Genomic DNA, 17,011 nt, shown 5'->3' on the forward strand with positions numbered 1-17,011 from the left:
TCAAGGATACTTCCGGTGAGTGATGCTTTCAAAATAAAAGCACAAAATGCGACCAACAAATTAATTGTAAGGGTTCCAAAGTAATTCATAAAAAGTTATTATACCTGAAGTATTAATAACAAAATGTTTTTTCAGGACTGTTCAAACAATGCAACAATGTAAGGACATTACTTGTGATAAGGGGTCACAAGCCAAAAAAGGTTACGAACCGCTGTCTAGCCAAATCAACCAGATTATCTATAGTCTGAAATGTTTGTCTCACTATGGGAAGAAGTACAACATTCTCTGTAAATGGACATTGAATATGTATGTCTTACTCTCATATACTCTTTTCTCTGCTACTTATGCACTTTGATAATCAGGTCTCTAAGGACTGAGTAAGTATAGGGATGAAAGTGTCTGACAGTATAATAAGGGTGAAAAAATACCAAGACAAATGAAAAGAAAGAAGGAAGACAACTCAATTAGTCTGCAGCCATACTTAAATTGTGTCAATGTTTTAAATGTTTATAAAGATGCTGCATTTCACATCTCATTATTTGCAATTGTTAAGGTTTGATTTAATTTGTAGAAGAAGAGGTAATGACCATTACCATAGCCGCGTTCACACTGCGGTACTTTTCCCACAAAGGTTCATGCGAATTTAGTTCATGCGAACTCTTTAGTTCGCATGAACTAAATACAGATCGCGTTCACACCAGAAAAAGTCCCTGGGGGTGGATTAGGCAAATGAAGCCGCTGACGTCACTTCTTCTTCTTCTGCTTTGGGTTTACTGGCAGACCGCAAATCACTTCACGGCGTATACTGCCGCCCAAAGTCCCCGACCGGAAGTCCCCGGAGTTGGGGACTGGCTTCAGTAGAAGCTGCTGGGAGTCTCAGCAGCTTCTACTGAAGCCTTCCGAGTAAATCGCCAGAACGCCGACACCTCCTCATCTCCACCGCTCCCATGTTTTATTTTGTGTTGCCATAAGTTAGTCTCTCTGCGTTTCTGCGCTGGGCTAATGCTAATGCGAGGATAATAAAATGGCGGCTTCACAAAACTTTTTGGGAGTTTTACGGGGCGTGGTTTGCAATGCGCCCAGCCAATCAGGAATATAGCTCTTTTCTCAAAAAAGAGCCGCTCGAAAGTCCCTGCTCTCTAGCAGGGACTTTCGAGGGGGTAAAAAGGTTGGCATGAACTACTTTTAGTACCGGCTCTTTTTGGTGTGAACACGATCATGAACTAAATTCGCATGAACCTTTGTGGGAAAAGTACCGCAGTGTGAACGCGGCTCATAAAAGGTAAGCACAGGACAGGATCGTTATTATTATCTAATTGCTATTGTGAAATGAAACCGAAAAATGGAGTAAACAAAACTATCGAACAGGTAAATGTATCATAGTTTCAGTAAAGAATGGCTGTTCTAGTTTTAATCGTGTTAACAATAACCTTTAAAAATAAGTTAAGTGATAAGTAGGGTCAGCAAAAGAGTGACAAGTGCTTGTGTGGGTGGGAGCAAATTGATAGCAAAGCACAGGGTGCAAATTAAAACCCTATTCTTAGCGACAAAGGCCATAGTCATTTTCACTCCATTTAAGAATAATCACCTGCTGTGTTTTCTCTGTAAATCACCTGCTGTTTAATTTCCCTCGCACAGCCTCTCTGCTCTCCCTCAGAGAGAGGTTGATGAGGGGTGTTGAGATAAAAACGCAGACAGTTTGACCAGCAGGTGGAGGTAGAGGTGTGTTCATGATCTCTGGAGGCCATACAACACAGCCGTCTTTGTCTCATAATACATCAAGAGGATGTACCTACTACAGACATAATGATACAGAATGTCCCTGAAGCAAAACTAGTTTGCTTCTTTACTGTAACCTGGAGAAAAAACACTGGTGTCTGATTTAATGAGCCTGAGCACTGACTCACTAAGAAATAAAGTGATATTGGTCGTAAGACAGTATGAACTAAATAGAGACTTTTGTGTCATTAAATGTTTCCATACAGTGTCTGACACATTCATATTCCAAGTGTTTGCACTTTCTTTCATCAGTTCCTTCGTCCTTATTATAAATCAATTAGGCTGCGGCCACACGAGGACGAAAACGGCTAAACGCATAGGATTAACGCAAACGCAATCGCAAACAAGCTTCCGTCCACACGCAATAGTTATCCGGATAGTAGTGATGGGTCGTTCGCGAACGATTCGTTCTTTTTGAACGAATCTTTGAAGTGAACGAGATGAACTGATTCCTCCCACAAAACGATTCGTTCGCTGTTCGCGAACGACGAACTTAAAGAACTGGCGGAAACAGTTCAGAACTGTTTCCTACAGTGTAGCTACTGTAATCAGAGCCTGAGCTCCGACACACACACACACACACACACACACACACACACACACACACACACACACACACACACACACACACACACACACACACACACACACACACACACACACACACACACACACACACACACACACACACACACACACACACACACACACACACAGAAGCGGGACATCCTCCTCAACCTGTCCGCAATAAAGAGGACGGATACCTGAACCGTAGCGTCCAGCTAGCTTAGCGATAAATACACACATCTTTGTATTCTCCTCCCCCTGTCGGCCCTAAAAGCTTCAGATGGTGGATACCTGAGCTCCATAGCGTCCCGCTAATGTGAAAAACACACACAGCGTTAGCGGGACATTCTCCTCCCCCTGTCGGCACTAAAAGCTTCAGAGGGCGGATAGCTGGGCTCCGTAGCGTCCAGCTAGCTTAGCCGCTAGCTTAGCAATAAATACACACAGCGTTGTATTCTCCTCCCCCTGTCGGCCCTAAAAGCTTCAGATGGCGGATACCTGAGCTCCATAGCGTCCCGCTCATGTGAAACACACACACCGCGTTAGCGGGACATTCTCCTCTCCCTGTCGGCCCTAAAAGCCCTTCTGTTTATTCTCCGCGGTGGGGGCCGAGGGAACCGGGCAGAGTTTTTCGCCAGTCAACGTGTATTAAAGTTTAAATCTTCCGGACAAAATTATAAAAGTGCCGGTCAAAGGTCTTCTTTGTTATTTATTGAGCTTTAAAACAAACGAATAACGACTCTATATCATATAATAATAAAATACACCAAGCCTCTCTTTCTCCTCCCTCTCTTCGGACAGCGTCAGTGTCTGTCTCATGCAGCAGCTCATCCAGTAATCAGTGACCCGGCCGACTGTAAAAATAAACATATTTATAACTAGTTTAGGTAGTTTGAGAGGTAATTAAAATAGCTAAGGGTGATGATCTGATTTGAAGTGTGTGTTTTGCTGCAGCGGGAGGAGCTGCAGGTGAGCAGAGCTGCGTGTCTCCGTCCTGTCAGATTAGACTTCACTCGCGTTTAGGTCCATATCGAGAGAAAGATAAATAATCTGAATTCAGTGTGCAGTTTATTTTGACGCGGGGGTGAGCAGCAGAGGTGGGGAGAGGCGGGGCTATTGCCTCATCATTATTGCTGTAGATGTTGCACAAACAACTGTAGCATGGTCAATAGCGTCCGGAGTACGATAGCAACTCTGCGATCCGCCATTGTTGTTGTTGTTGTTGTTGGTGGCGAAACACTTCAGCAATAGCCGCGTTCACACTGCGGTACTTTTCCCACAAAGGTTCATGCGAACTTAGTTCATGTGAACTCTTTTAGTTCGCATGAACTAAGTACAGATCGCGTTCACACCGGAAAAAGTCCCTGGGGGTGGATTAGACAAATGAAGCCGCTGACGTCACTTCTTCTTCTGCTTTGGGTTTACTGGCAGGCCGCAAACCACTTCACGGCGTATACTGCCGCCCAAAGTCCCCGGCCCGAAGCCCCCGGAGTTGGGGACTGGCTTCAGTAGAAGCTGCTGGGAGTCCCAGCAGCTTCTACTGAAGCCTTCCGAGTAAATCTCCAGAACGCCGACACCTCCTCATCTCCACCGCTCCCATGTTTTATTTTGTGTTTCCATAAGTTAGTCTCTCTGCGTTTCTGCGCTGGGCTAATGCTAATGCTAATAATGCTAACGCGAGGATAATAAAATGGCGGCTTCACAAAACTTTTTGGGAGTTTTACGGGGCGTGGTTTGCAATCCGCCCAGCCAATCAGAAATATAGCTCTTTTCTCACAAAAGAGCCGTTCGAAAGTCCCTGCTCTCTCGCAGCGACTTTCGAGGGGGTAAAAAGGTTCGCATGAACTACTTTTAGTACCGGCTCTTTTTGGTGTGAACGCGATCATGAACTAAGTTCGCATGAACCTTTGTGGGAAAAGTACCGCAGTGTGAACGCGGCTAATGGCGCGGGGTGAGCAGAAGAGGTGGGGAGAGGCGGGGCTATTGCGCAATCATTATCAGTGATCTGAAAACGTTCGGATAGGGCGCACACACGGAGCCGTTTGACCCCCCAGAGAGTTGCGTATGCCTTTCTATCCACCTTGGGACCCGTTATCGTTTCCTCAGTCGTTTAGTGCCGTATTCGGTCGTCCTCGTGTGGCCGAACGGTCTATATGACACTAAACAGTAACGCAAACGACCGAATTCGTCCTCGTGTGGCCGCAGCCTTAGTTCCTTGGCATCATTCGAGGATCCACATGGAGCATATAGCGATAGAACAAAAGTGACTGTCAGTTAACTTTTATGCTATAAAGTTGAAGAACACCTTCATAATTAAAATAACAGTGTTTGGATGTATAATAGGCATAGAACTGAATCAGAGGATTATAGGTGGATAAAGGCTAAGCGACGTGCGTTTTTGTTTTATTTTGTGTTTCCAAAACACCATGAGACTAAAAGTATAACATTTGGGATGCAGTCAGATACAAATAATTATATCCAATAAATCCAGTCCAGTTCGGATATTCTCATTTGTTCCATATTTGAGGTCTTTATAGTAAATTGTGGAAACCATTGGCATTACTTTTATATTTAAGAACATGATGCTAAGAATCACTAATGAAGACACAGGAAATAATGTATATAACGGAATTCTATAGTGCTATTGACTGTAACAAATGGAATAGAATCTGGATCTGAAAAGTTATACCGGTGTTGAAGTGCCCTTAACCTTCTTTACTTTTAAAAGGCCAGCAGGGGGCTGATTGCAAAAATCATTTTTAATGTATAGAAGTCTATGAAAAAATGTACTTGATTTATTAGATGATTAAGCAATTACCTAAAGAGTTTACGCTTTCAATTACTAATTTTCTTTAATACAGCATGATGTTCATTTTGTAAATGATGGTCTTATTTGAGAGAAATAGTTAAGCAGCGCAAGGCGTGGCTACCTTGTGTCCATACAAAAGGAAGTGATTTGAATGAAATGAAAATTAATCAAAACATTGTAGGACAAGTTTTTCAGCCCTATATCTAACACTGAATCTTAACATTTTCCAATTATGAGTTTGGAGATTAAGGTTGTTACTCACAATATATATTTCATACAACGAGTACACTCTGCTGCAGGCACGTGCACACAGACATCAAAGTGGGCTTGAGCCCCTGCTCTTTTTCTTCCTCCAGAGAAAGTGCCCTTTCCCCCCCCTTTTTTTAAATGTTTATAAATGAATATATATCTACTGCTGTTTGCGCACAGTTTCCCTTTCCAAAAATATATTGATTGAATACCCATCCCAATCTCACTTTAGAGTCCCATGTTATGCCGGCTTTTCTTGGCTTATTTTGAAGGTGAGTGGTGATGAACAAATTACAAAAGTGCCAGTGCCTCGAGTTTACAGCTAATTAGCTAAAAGACAACAAATATTGTTAACTAAGGTACAGTAGGCTACTAGCTAATGGATAAGTTAGCTCAAGGTTTAGCTAAGGTAATTTATCATGGGCATACAGGCTAATGGTAAATAAAGGTAAATACACATCTGAGTTGACAAATATGACATGTGGGGTACCTCAAGGCTCCATCTTGGGGCCTCTTCTCTTTAACGTCTACATGCTGCCACTGGCTCAGATAATGAAAAACAACAAAATAAGTTACCATAGCTATGCGGATGACACACACATTTACGTAACAATTTCACCAGGAGACTATGCTCCAATTCAAACACTGAGTAAGTGCATTGAACAAATCAATGACTGGATGTGTCAGAACTTTCTCCAATTAAACAAAGAAAAAACTGAGGTAATGGTTTTTGGAGCCAAGGCAGAACGTATAAAAGTTAGCGCTGAGCTTCAGCCTGCAATGTTCAAAACAACAGATAAAGCCAGAAATCTAGTTCAATCAGGAGAGACATGATGTATGGAATACATATTTATTATTGGTCACATTATATCAATGGAACATAATGATGACGGTTCATCACAAATGAATGAATGTTGTTTTGGCGATTAGGCCCAGGTTTTAGTAGGATATCAATCGGGAAGGGAAGAACCATTTCCGATGAACCCCCCTGGGTCTAGACACTGGTGGTGGTGATAAGTGGTTAGGTCCGGTTGGAAGGGAGGAGGATAAGCTTGGCCCTAAGTTGGAAGCAGGAGGCGAAGGGGTGGAGGAGGGTTGCGCGTTGACACCTGGAAGACAGCTGATAGAACAGGGGAGAGCATATATAGAGGGGTTAACAGGTGCGATGATTAGCCTTGTAAATGGAGGGGCGTGATAGGTTTAGCTGAGGAGAGGCGCTCCCTGTCATTTAGATGCAGGGAGCAAGTATTGCCATGACGCGCAATACGGAGTGTTAGGTCTTCCTGTCTGAACTTGCGCTAAGCTTCATTTCAATCAGGAGAGACATGATGTATGGAATACATATTTATTATCGGTCACATTATATCAATGGAACATAATGATGACGGTTCATCACAAATGAATGAATGTTGTTTTGGCAATTAGGCCCAGGTTTTAGTAGGATATCAATCGGGAAGGGAAGAACCATTTCCGATGAACCCCCAAAAGAATGAAGGATGAAGTACTGAATGTGAATCTTACCTTGCGGGATGCAGCGGAAATCTATGGATGAAAAGGAGAGGTTAATACATGTGAGGATTTAAGCGACTGATGCCTCCCGGGCATCCTTCCTGGACGTACAGGGCTTCCCGGCCGTACGGGGCATCCCGGACAGACGGGGCATCCCGGATGGGGCTTCCTGGACATACAGGGCGTCCCGGACGTACGGGGCATCCCGGAGGGGGCATCCTGGCCGTACAGGGCGTCCCGGACGTACGGGGCATCCCGGGTGAGCGGGGACTACCCGGACGCACCGAGCGACCCGACCAGTGCCCCGGGTGCCCGGAACGTGCGAGGCTTCCCGAATGTGCGGGGTAACCTGACTTTAGCAGGGAAACATAATACGGACCGGAGGTTTCACGACCCGGACATACGGGGCTTCCCGGACGTACGGGGCATCCTGGACATACAGGGCAACCCGGACATACGGGGCATCCTGGCCGTACAGGGCATCCTGGATCGTACAGGGCATCCACACGGGGCTTCCCGGACGTCCGGGACCAGGATGCCCCCTCCGGGATGCCCCGTACGTCCGGGGCATCCCGGGTGAGCGGGGACTACCCGGACGCACCGAGCGACCCGACCAGTGCCCCGGGTGCCCGGAACGTGCGAGGCTTCCCGAACATTTTTGCGGGGCAACCTGCTTTAGCAGGGACACATTATACAAACCCGAAGGTTTTACAGCCTGGACATGCAGGTTTAAATATGCAGAATTGAACATGAGCCGTGGGGCAACATACGTGCTGACATGCTAAGAACCACCACCAGTTATATGCATACGTACCAATTTGTTTAAGGTTGGAGAGACCTTTGGATAGCCAGCACGGCATTGAGGTCAGGGCGAATGTAGGATGAGAAAGCGGAGGAGGACCACCGTCCGAGTTGTTGCAGGGATGAGGACGAGACGCCTTGATTGGCAGCGGAAGTAGCTGCGCCTATTCTGAAGGAGTGCCCCGTGTGTAGAAGGGGTGATAACCCGGATTTAATAAGGACCTGTTTTAAGTAGACGTTGAACTGTCGTCGTGTTAAAGGAAAATTCCCTGAGATGAGGAATAATGGCGAGAGGGGGTTCGAGGTAGGTCTAAGCCGTAGGAACTTGATCATGGCCTTATAAGGGCAGAACTGGGAATCGATGCGGGCGGCGATGACGGAGCAGGCGCCGCCGCATTTAGAGTGTTTAAGATATAAACTAAAATGGCTAGCGTGAAAGGATAAGTCAGAAAAGCTGACGTCTCTATTGGAATCGAAAGTGAGGGAAGCGGTGGTAAATTCGCCTGGTCTAAGAAAGGCATAAAAAGCTAGGAGAAATAGAGCGTCGAGTAGAGCATCGATATAAGGGGAGAATACCCCACTTCTAAGCTTGGAGACCATGAGGCGTAAAGTGGAGAGTGTAATAGGGCGTCTCCGGTCTGAAACAGGGGGAAAAGTTTTAATGAGACCTTTGAGGATGAGTTTGACTGACTGGTTTGTGAACAGGCTGGGAAAGCCGGGATCGGAACAGCGAACGTTAAACTGAATCCCCGCTACGAGGCCCCGGATGTATTGAGGTTTGAGGTGGCGATCAGTGGCGCAGTAGCACATGAAGGCACACACGGTGGAGATGAGAACAGGTTTAAATGTGATGCCTACGGAAAAGCAAAATGTCGCACACGTTCTCCAAGTGAATCATATGTTTTGAGGGTGGACGCGCTAAGCCCTTCCTCATAGACCTGCTGATTCGAGGTGCCTTTCTAGGGGGCTTCTATTTAAGAGAGAGAGGAGATGCAGGGGAGGAAACCTGACGGGTTGAGTGCTGGCTCCTGGGCAGAGGTTCCGGAACGTCTTGTGGGCTGACTGCAGTAATCTATGGATGAAATGAGAGATTAACATGTGGATTAAACAATCTGCCGGAATCACTGCCGGGCTTACTGTACATCATAAGATGCTGACCCGAAGGTCGACGGCCGGAATCAGCGCCGGACTTACGAGAACGCTACCACTAAACAACGGCCGGAATCGCTGCCGGGCTTACTGTTCTCTGCTGGGCTTACTGTACATCATAAGATGCTTGACCCGAGAGCCACCGGCCGGAATCAGGCCGGGCTTACGTACTACCACTAAACAACGGCCGGAATCACTGCCGGGCTTACTGTACATCATAGGATGCTGACTCGGAAGTCGACGGCCGGAATCAGCGCCGGGCTTACGTGAACACTACCACTAAACCTTGCCGACACGATGGTCGATGACCTGCGATGCAGGGTTAAACATGCACAGATGAACACTACCACTAAATGTATAAATACCAGGAAAGAGAGATCTTGGATGGCCGTCTGGTTGTGGTAGGGATGAGGAATAATTACCTTGATTGCGGCAGGGTTGCTGCACCTATCCTGGACGAAGCCCTGAAATGCTATTAAGACACCACCACCAGTTATATGCATGTTTACCATAGGTAAACAGAGATCTAGGATTGCCGGCACGAGTCGATGTCCGGGGGAAGAGGGAGATGTAGACAATGTGATGCAGCTGTTAGCTTGAGTACAATGAGACATGAATGTTATACCCTGGCTTATCGTAAGCCATGTGAGCATGAACCAAATTAAATGACAATATGCGCAGCATAAAATGGTGTATGCTTAGTGAACACTGAAACATGACCCATGATATGGGACTAGCTTAATTAGCAGTTTAATTACGCCACGGTGAGACATAGATGCACTTGATTGGGTGATTAGACTGTCTTCTATCATATTACGTGAACTTCTCTTTCTCCCTGAAGAAACTCCCCAAAAACCCCACGGATGGGCAGCATCCGTGAATAAAACGAAGACTCATTGAGTGTCTGAGTGAGTAGATACGGCCGCTGCTAATGTGTGGCGTTAATGCGGGTGGGGGGGGGGGGGGGGGGTTGAAAGATTCTTTTCCATGTGGTTCCTGCGCGAGGTACTGGCAAAGCTGCGGTTGCGCCTGGGGCATACAGACCTCGGATGAGCGTCCTTGCAGGACTGCAGATGTGGAGGAATGTACGATATGGGTGGTAGCAGACGTTTTCGTTAAAGTTATGATAAATCTCTCGTCTTGCCTATGCTGCACCTGACGGCTTTGACTATTATTCCCGGAAAACAGCCCAACAAAATAAATACTCAGTTACCTCTAATCATTAACCCATGTTTGTATAATTTAGTGGACTCTGTGTGTTGCTGCTAGCATACATGACACCTAACGTGAAAACGTTACTCGTGGATGGGGCTACAGAGCTGCTAGACAGTCGAAAACGTTGCATTCCTTTGTCTGAATGTGCTGCACTTTTGATAAATATTTAGACAAAAGCTAAACTCTTATTGCACTTTGGCAACGAGCATCTCCACGTCGAGACGGGTACAGTTTAACCACACCTCGGAGCGCGTTCTCTCCGCCACCTCCGCAGAGTGCTCCGCTGCATGGAGCAGCTGCGTGTGTGTGTAAACTGCCCCGCCCCCTCGCACGCAGACCGGGGAGAGAGATCTCGTCTGATCGAAAATACATCATAGACGCATTTGTTTGTCTTTTGCATATTAGAAATGAGTTGGCGCCATTCATTTCAGTTAACGCTGTGTTGAAGCTTGACACTGCGTTAGTTACTGACCATTGTAATGGGTAGTAATTACCCGACTGCATTAGTAATGCAAGTAATACGTTACTGAAACTCCATACTGTGACACGTTACACCCAACACTGCCTGGAACTCACCTTACCCTGAACTAAAGGTAGCAATGCATCGTATTGAACTTCCTGGGGGGGGGTGACTCTCTGTCGTCTCCCAGGGCAGAAGCAACACGCTTCGGGTTCAATAACCCATTTTATCGGAAAGACTGGAGAGAGGCGAGCTCTTCTTGGGAGGTCGTTGCATTTATTTAGCTCTTCTGTTTCGTAAGATCACAGAAATTCCTTTTTCTGCTGCCTTGTTTACTTCTAGAAAACATGAATTCCGCTCGCTCTACCATACCATGCCCAGCACACCTGCACGCGCCACGCCCCTCTCTTAAAGGGGTAGTGATCTCGCTTTGCATGCCCCGAATGTCATGACAATATAACGAAACATCTCGTGAATTTGCTGCAACTGCCTCTTGCCAGCGCTACCCTGACGCCTGTTTTAGAGGTGAGGCGCAGAAGGAAGTAGCTCCAATGGGATGTAGCTTAAGCCCTGCCTGCCTGCCTGCAGGAGGGGTTGTGGTTGAAGCCAGAATGGGTAAAGCTTCACGTGCGATGAGGACCCGTTCCGCGTGAAGCCGGAAGCGCCGCATTTGAGCGGCCATGAAGCCAGTGATACCCTCTTGAGAGACTGAAGGCGTACGTCAATTGTTTGGGTGAAGTAGCCCGTTTCCATTAAACTGGAGGAACTTCCGTGGAGCCCGATTTCCTTGTCTTTTCCTCCCGCGTCCGGGTTTGCGGGGCGGCCGGCTGGACCCGCTAGCCGACTGGGGAACGCCGCCTGTAGCTTAATCCGCCAGACTGCGGAGCTGATGAATAATGCCTGGAGCTGGGACGAAGCCCTGCTGCTGCTTGCGCGTTGACACCTGGAAGACAGCTGATAGAAGAGGGGAGAGCATATATAGAGGGGTTAACAGGTGCGATGATTAGCCTTGTAAATGGAGGGGCGTGATAGGTTTAGCTGAGGAGAGGCGCTCCCTGTCATTTAGATGCAGGGAGCAAGTATTGCCATGACGCGCAATACGGAGTGTTAGGTCTTCCTGTCTGAACTTGCGCTAAGCTTCATGTGTAGTCATGGACTCTGACCTGAGTTTCAACAGTCACATTAAAACAGTTACTAAATCAGCCTACTATCACCTAAAGAACATATCTAGGATTAAAAGACTAATGTCACAGCAGGATTTGGAAAAACTTGTCCATGCTTTTATCTTCAGTAGACTGGACTACTGCAATGGTGTCTTCACAGGTCTCACTAAAAAATCTATTAGAAAGCTGCAGCTGATTCAGAACGCTGCTGCTCGAGTCCTCACTAACACTAAGAAAGTGGATCACATCACTCCTGTTCTGAAGTCTTTACACTGGCTTCCTGTGTGTCAAAAAATAGATTTCAAAATACTGCTGCTGGTTTATAAAGCACTGAATGGTTTAGGCCCAAAATACAATTATGAACCATCCAGATCTCTCAGGTCTTCAGGGACTGGTCAGCTTTCTGTCCTCAGAGTCAGAACTAAACATGGTAAAGCAGCGTTCAGTTATTATGCTCCAAATATCTGGAACAAACTCCCAGAAACCTGCAGGTCCGCTGCAACTCTATACTTTTAAATCCAGGCTGAAGACTTTTCTTTTTGTCGCTGCTTTCAATTGAACTATTCATATCTTAGACTGCACTGTAACTTTTATCCATGTATTTTTTCTTTTTATGTTTATTTTATTAGCTTTTATTTTTAATGACTGATTTTAAATGCCATTTTCTTAATGTCTTTTGTAAAGCACTTTGAATTGCCTTGTGTTGAAAAGTGCTATATAAATAAACTTGCCTTTCCTTGCCTTGCTCTCGGGCTTCTTTAAGTTTCCCCTTTAATTCTCTTTGAGCTGATCTCAGTTGTATTGCATCGTTCTTTCCATGGAGGAATGCCTCACGAGTGCCTATTGTCGGACACTTTTTTTCACTTTTCCCTGGTTTCACTTTTCCCCGGCCTAGTGCCGGTGCTCTGGCGGTCGGTTCCTCCGAACTGCGGGTTTGACTCTGATGGCCGGGAGGGTGTGCTGCGTTGGGGTGGGGGACTTCCCCCACTCTGCGTGTCTCTTCCTTCCCGGGCCGGCCGATATGTACATATATATCTATATAGATAATAAGTGTCAGTACGATTTTATTTTGTATTTGCGTGCATTTCCTGTTCGGAAAGTGGCGCTGCGGCTGTACTGATAGTAACAACAATACAAGGTGTCCGTATATATCTATTCTTTCACACACACATACGGGTATTGGGCCGAGGGCGACACCGTACTTCCGGTATCCGCCGTTTTACGCGAGGTGCAAGCAGCCGTACACCGTCTAGGTGTTGCTAAGCTTCCTGTACTGAATATCATAGTCTATTGCCTTAATCAATATCTAGTCAACTCTAAAATACCACATATATGCAATGGCATGATAATATTATTGTGACGAGTGGGGTATTCACCTGGTGTTTCCAGAAATTAGACGTAGATGCAGCCAAAATCGACGAAGGCCACTGTCGTGTTTCCATACATCTGCAAGCAGTCTGTAAGGGCAATCCGACAACCCACACAGCTCTAGTTTACGCTGGTAACGACCTAAAGCACACCCCTCAAGTCCAGAGATGTAATCCGAAGACATGCAGCGATTTCTTCGGTCGTTAATTCAGAAAAAAAACCTAGTGCGCTCTGCCTGGCTACGTTAGCTCGCTGTTTATATTTGCACTTCCAGGATATTTGCACCTCCAGGAAAATGGCGTATTTATATATATATATATATATATGGCGCATGTTGCATTGTGGGTAGCTCGTGACATCACTGTGTGTGAAAGAATATATTATAGATATATACATATGTATATAATAAGTGTCACGATCCGTCACGATCCGATTTTATTTTGTATTTGCGTGCATTTCCTGTTTGGAAAGTGGCACTGTACTGATAGTGGTGATTTTATTTTGGAATTATTAGCGTGCACTTCCTGTCCTGAGAGTGGAGGTGTCCTGAGAGTGGAGGTCTGCACCGGAACTGTTCTGAGAGTGGAGGTCTGCAGGCAGACCCCTCTCGGAACTTCCAGCTGGTGGCAGCAGGTCCCGCCTCGGCTCCGCCTCTTTGCCCTTATTTGGAGCAGGCTGGAACAGGCGGGAGTTGAACTCTGACGTCACTGTCGAGCCATTAGTGGCCGACTCCACCTACTAAGGGCTTCTCGGCAACTCTGCAGAATCCTATGGGTGACGTCACGGACCCTACGTCCATTTATACAGTCTATGGTTTAAATAGCAGCATTTGCCACGGAAGGCGAGTGGCATCTACCGTAAACCTTCTCTTACTCTGGCATCTTGTGGCAACTCCCGTTGAGCAGCGGCAGATGCCTCGGCAAGTTGTGGCATATGCCGGAATTACTTGCCACTGCCTGCAGATGCCACGAAATGAGCCATGCCCTACTGTACATAAATGAGCAAAAACCTGTGAAACTGTCTGATGCTGCGGTTCTGGCTGACGAGTATGTCCTCACTTACAAGTCTGTCTTCGGTGGGAGGGATAGCGTGCAGGCCCGGTTTTGTGACAGCAAGGTCAGGGAAAGCTCCGCTGCCGGAGTGGTGGCGCGGTCCAGTGCTGAAAGTGACCCCCCTGTCACCTCGGAGGCCCCGATCGCTGCGGAGACTCTGGTGAAGGTTTGAGTCTCATTTGTCACACTTGCCTGACGCGCAGCGGGCAGATGTACTGGAGCTGATCGTGAGGTGGAGCGCTCTGTGTCGTACCGCTCCGGGAGATTCCACCATCGGAAGGGAAGCACTGGCTATGGTTATGGCTTTAAACCACTATAGAGTGTTTTTTTTTTTGTTGAGCACATCTGTCGACTTAAAGTCGATTGTTGTGATTGTTTTGTTTTCTTTAAAAAAATCAGGTGCCCTGATCCGCCCCTGGCTCCGCCTCCCCCAGGTGTCCTAATTGCATTCAGCTGGGGACGACTTAAAAAGGGAGAAGCTGGAGGAGAAGAGTCTCTTTTCCTGCCCTGATGCGAAGGGAATACGACCGTGGATTTCCTCTCACCGCGTGTGGATTTATATATATATATATATATATATATATGTTGCTGTATTTTTTTTTTGTGAACTCTGGAGGATATTAGTATAGGTTTTTTGCGGCTTTGTTTCCTTCCCAGTAGGCTGTGTTTGGACCTTTGGGTAGAGGAGGGAAGTCTGGGTCCTACGGCTTATGGTGTGGCTGGCCCAGGCCCCCTTCTTCTTTTTTGTTTGTTTTACGATCCTCCAGACTTGGTTCCTTATTGCCGGTAGGCATGCATGTGAGTTACGGCTGTGCTGAAAATAAATGCCCGTCGATAACTAAATTCTGTGTTTGGCCGTGGTTGTTTTTATGTTGCGGGTCTTCCCACGAGCCACTACAGCTTGGTAGAGGGACGGGACGTAACACTGCTCTTGTGCTTAGTGAATACTAAAGAAGACCATTGTCTCTGTGTTGTTAACTGATTATTTTGTAGAATTCTGTTGAGTATTAAAACTATTGCCGTGAGTGTATTAAAATAAATTGGTCAGTAAGTCAGAGATGTGCAACTATTTTTAACTTTTTGTTTTATAAACACTTTTTTATAAATGATTATGGGAAGTGTTAGAGAATATTTCTTCTCTCTTCCTAAGTGTCAAAGAATAATTCTTCCTTACTCCTAAGATATTAACATTTTCTGTGTGTTGACATTTATGATCAGCCCTGCTCGTTATCTTCCGTAAGGAATATGATAATGCAGTCGTATGTTGATACTATAAGTTTTATGGCTTGACCTAGCGGACATGGGGGGTTTTACGCTAAGCTCCACAGATGAGAGAGACATCTCCTGTGTCTCCAGATGTTAACGCCCCATCTCCCCAAATATGTTGTTTACTCTCTCTGAACTAGTTAAAAGGTCTATCGAGAGATATGCTGGTCAGAATTGACATGACAACCCACCTGTGCAGTCAGAACCTTTTGCTGCTGTGACTTGTGATATGAATTCTCCGGCCGTTGACTTGTAATAAACATCATTGTTTGACATCAAAGCTCCAACTCTCCTCATGTCTCTCTGAGTCCTGACTCTCCATTGCTGCAGTAGTTTCCCTTACAGGAAGTGCCCTTTTTCTCACTTGAGCAGCCGCCCCCCCCAAATGTCTGTGCACGTCCCTGCTCTAATATCAGCCTCAGTGCCTCTCTGCCACATCAGTGTCAGTATGTCTGGTGCTATGTAAGGTACATGAGGACACACATGACTTTCATAAGCACACATTGCTTTGAGCCTCAGTCTGAGGGGACCTCTACATATAGCAATCATAGCTTAAAAGTAATTAGTATATTTGTGTTCTCCAAGCACAGCACTTGCTACTGATGAGATCCTGAACACCTACTGGAGTTGATTGCAATTATACACATTACTCTGATCATTTGAAGGGACACCCTGCTGAAAACTTGAACTCTGCAAACGGCTGTCTGTCTATGGCTTCATAAAGTGTTTTGTATCCAGCGCATCCCCTGGAGACAACATCCCAGAGCCTCCTATCATACACATCAATGCTTATAGTGGCTATGGCAACCTTCTTGCTTGGAAGGATCTTGAAAACCCTGTCAAAAATGTGTAATCTTTTTTCATGAAGAGAGAGCCTAGTCAACCAACATGTCGGAATTGATGTCAAGTTGTTCGAGGTTGAAGCCTGAGGTCAAGTGTTGCACATTGATGGATGTGAATTCACTCAGGTTGAATATATATCGAGCAGAGCTATACAATTAATCATATTACCTAAGCCTCTGCTATTTCTGAAAGCTGGGTGTATTTCCTCTACGTGGAGATTTGTTTTGTAAGAAGTGAATCTCACATTGGGCTCCTTTCCTGTAGCAGTGTCGGTTCTTTCAAGGCAAACACTTTATAAAAATGTCCCTTGAGTCTATGATCAATAGGCAATACAAATACTGAAAACAATCATTATGTCCTTTTTTAAAGACATATTGTTGGGTAAATATCAAATCCATGGACAGCTGGAGAGAGACAATCCGTATTTGAAGTAGGGAGTCTATAACCACGAAAGCTCTACAAGCCTGAAAAAGGATGCATGGACAAGTGCTGTAAATCCAGACCCTACCTTTCTAATAATGGCCTCTTATTCCTCTTTTTGCAGCTACTGCTTCAGCTCTCCTTTTATGGGATGCCTTACTTATTATTTACATTGCAGAAGCTGTGTTTTTCTTCCTGGAGGAACATGGAAATAATATACATTGCAAAGTGTTATTGCAGATAACAAGCAGTTTAAAACCACACACCATGTCCAAACCCATGTACTGGGTACAAGATATGCCTTATAGGGAATTGTTTTCAGCTGATACAGATAATTACCCGCTTCCCATTATCAAGATAA

The sequence above is a fragment of the Pseudochaenichthys georgianus genome, chromosome 23 (assembly GCF_902827115.2).
Source record: "Pseudochaenichthys georgianus chromosome 23, fPseGeo1.2, whole genome shotgun sequence".
Classification (NCBI taxonomy): domain Eukaryota; kingdom Metazoa; phylum Chordata; class Actinopteri; order Perciformes; family Channichthyidae; genus Pseudochaenichthys; species Pseudochaenichthys georgianus.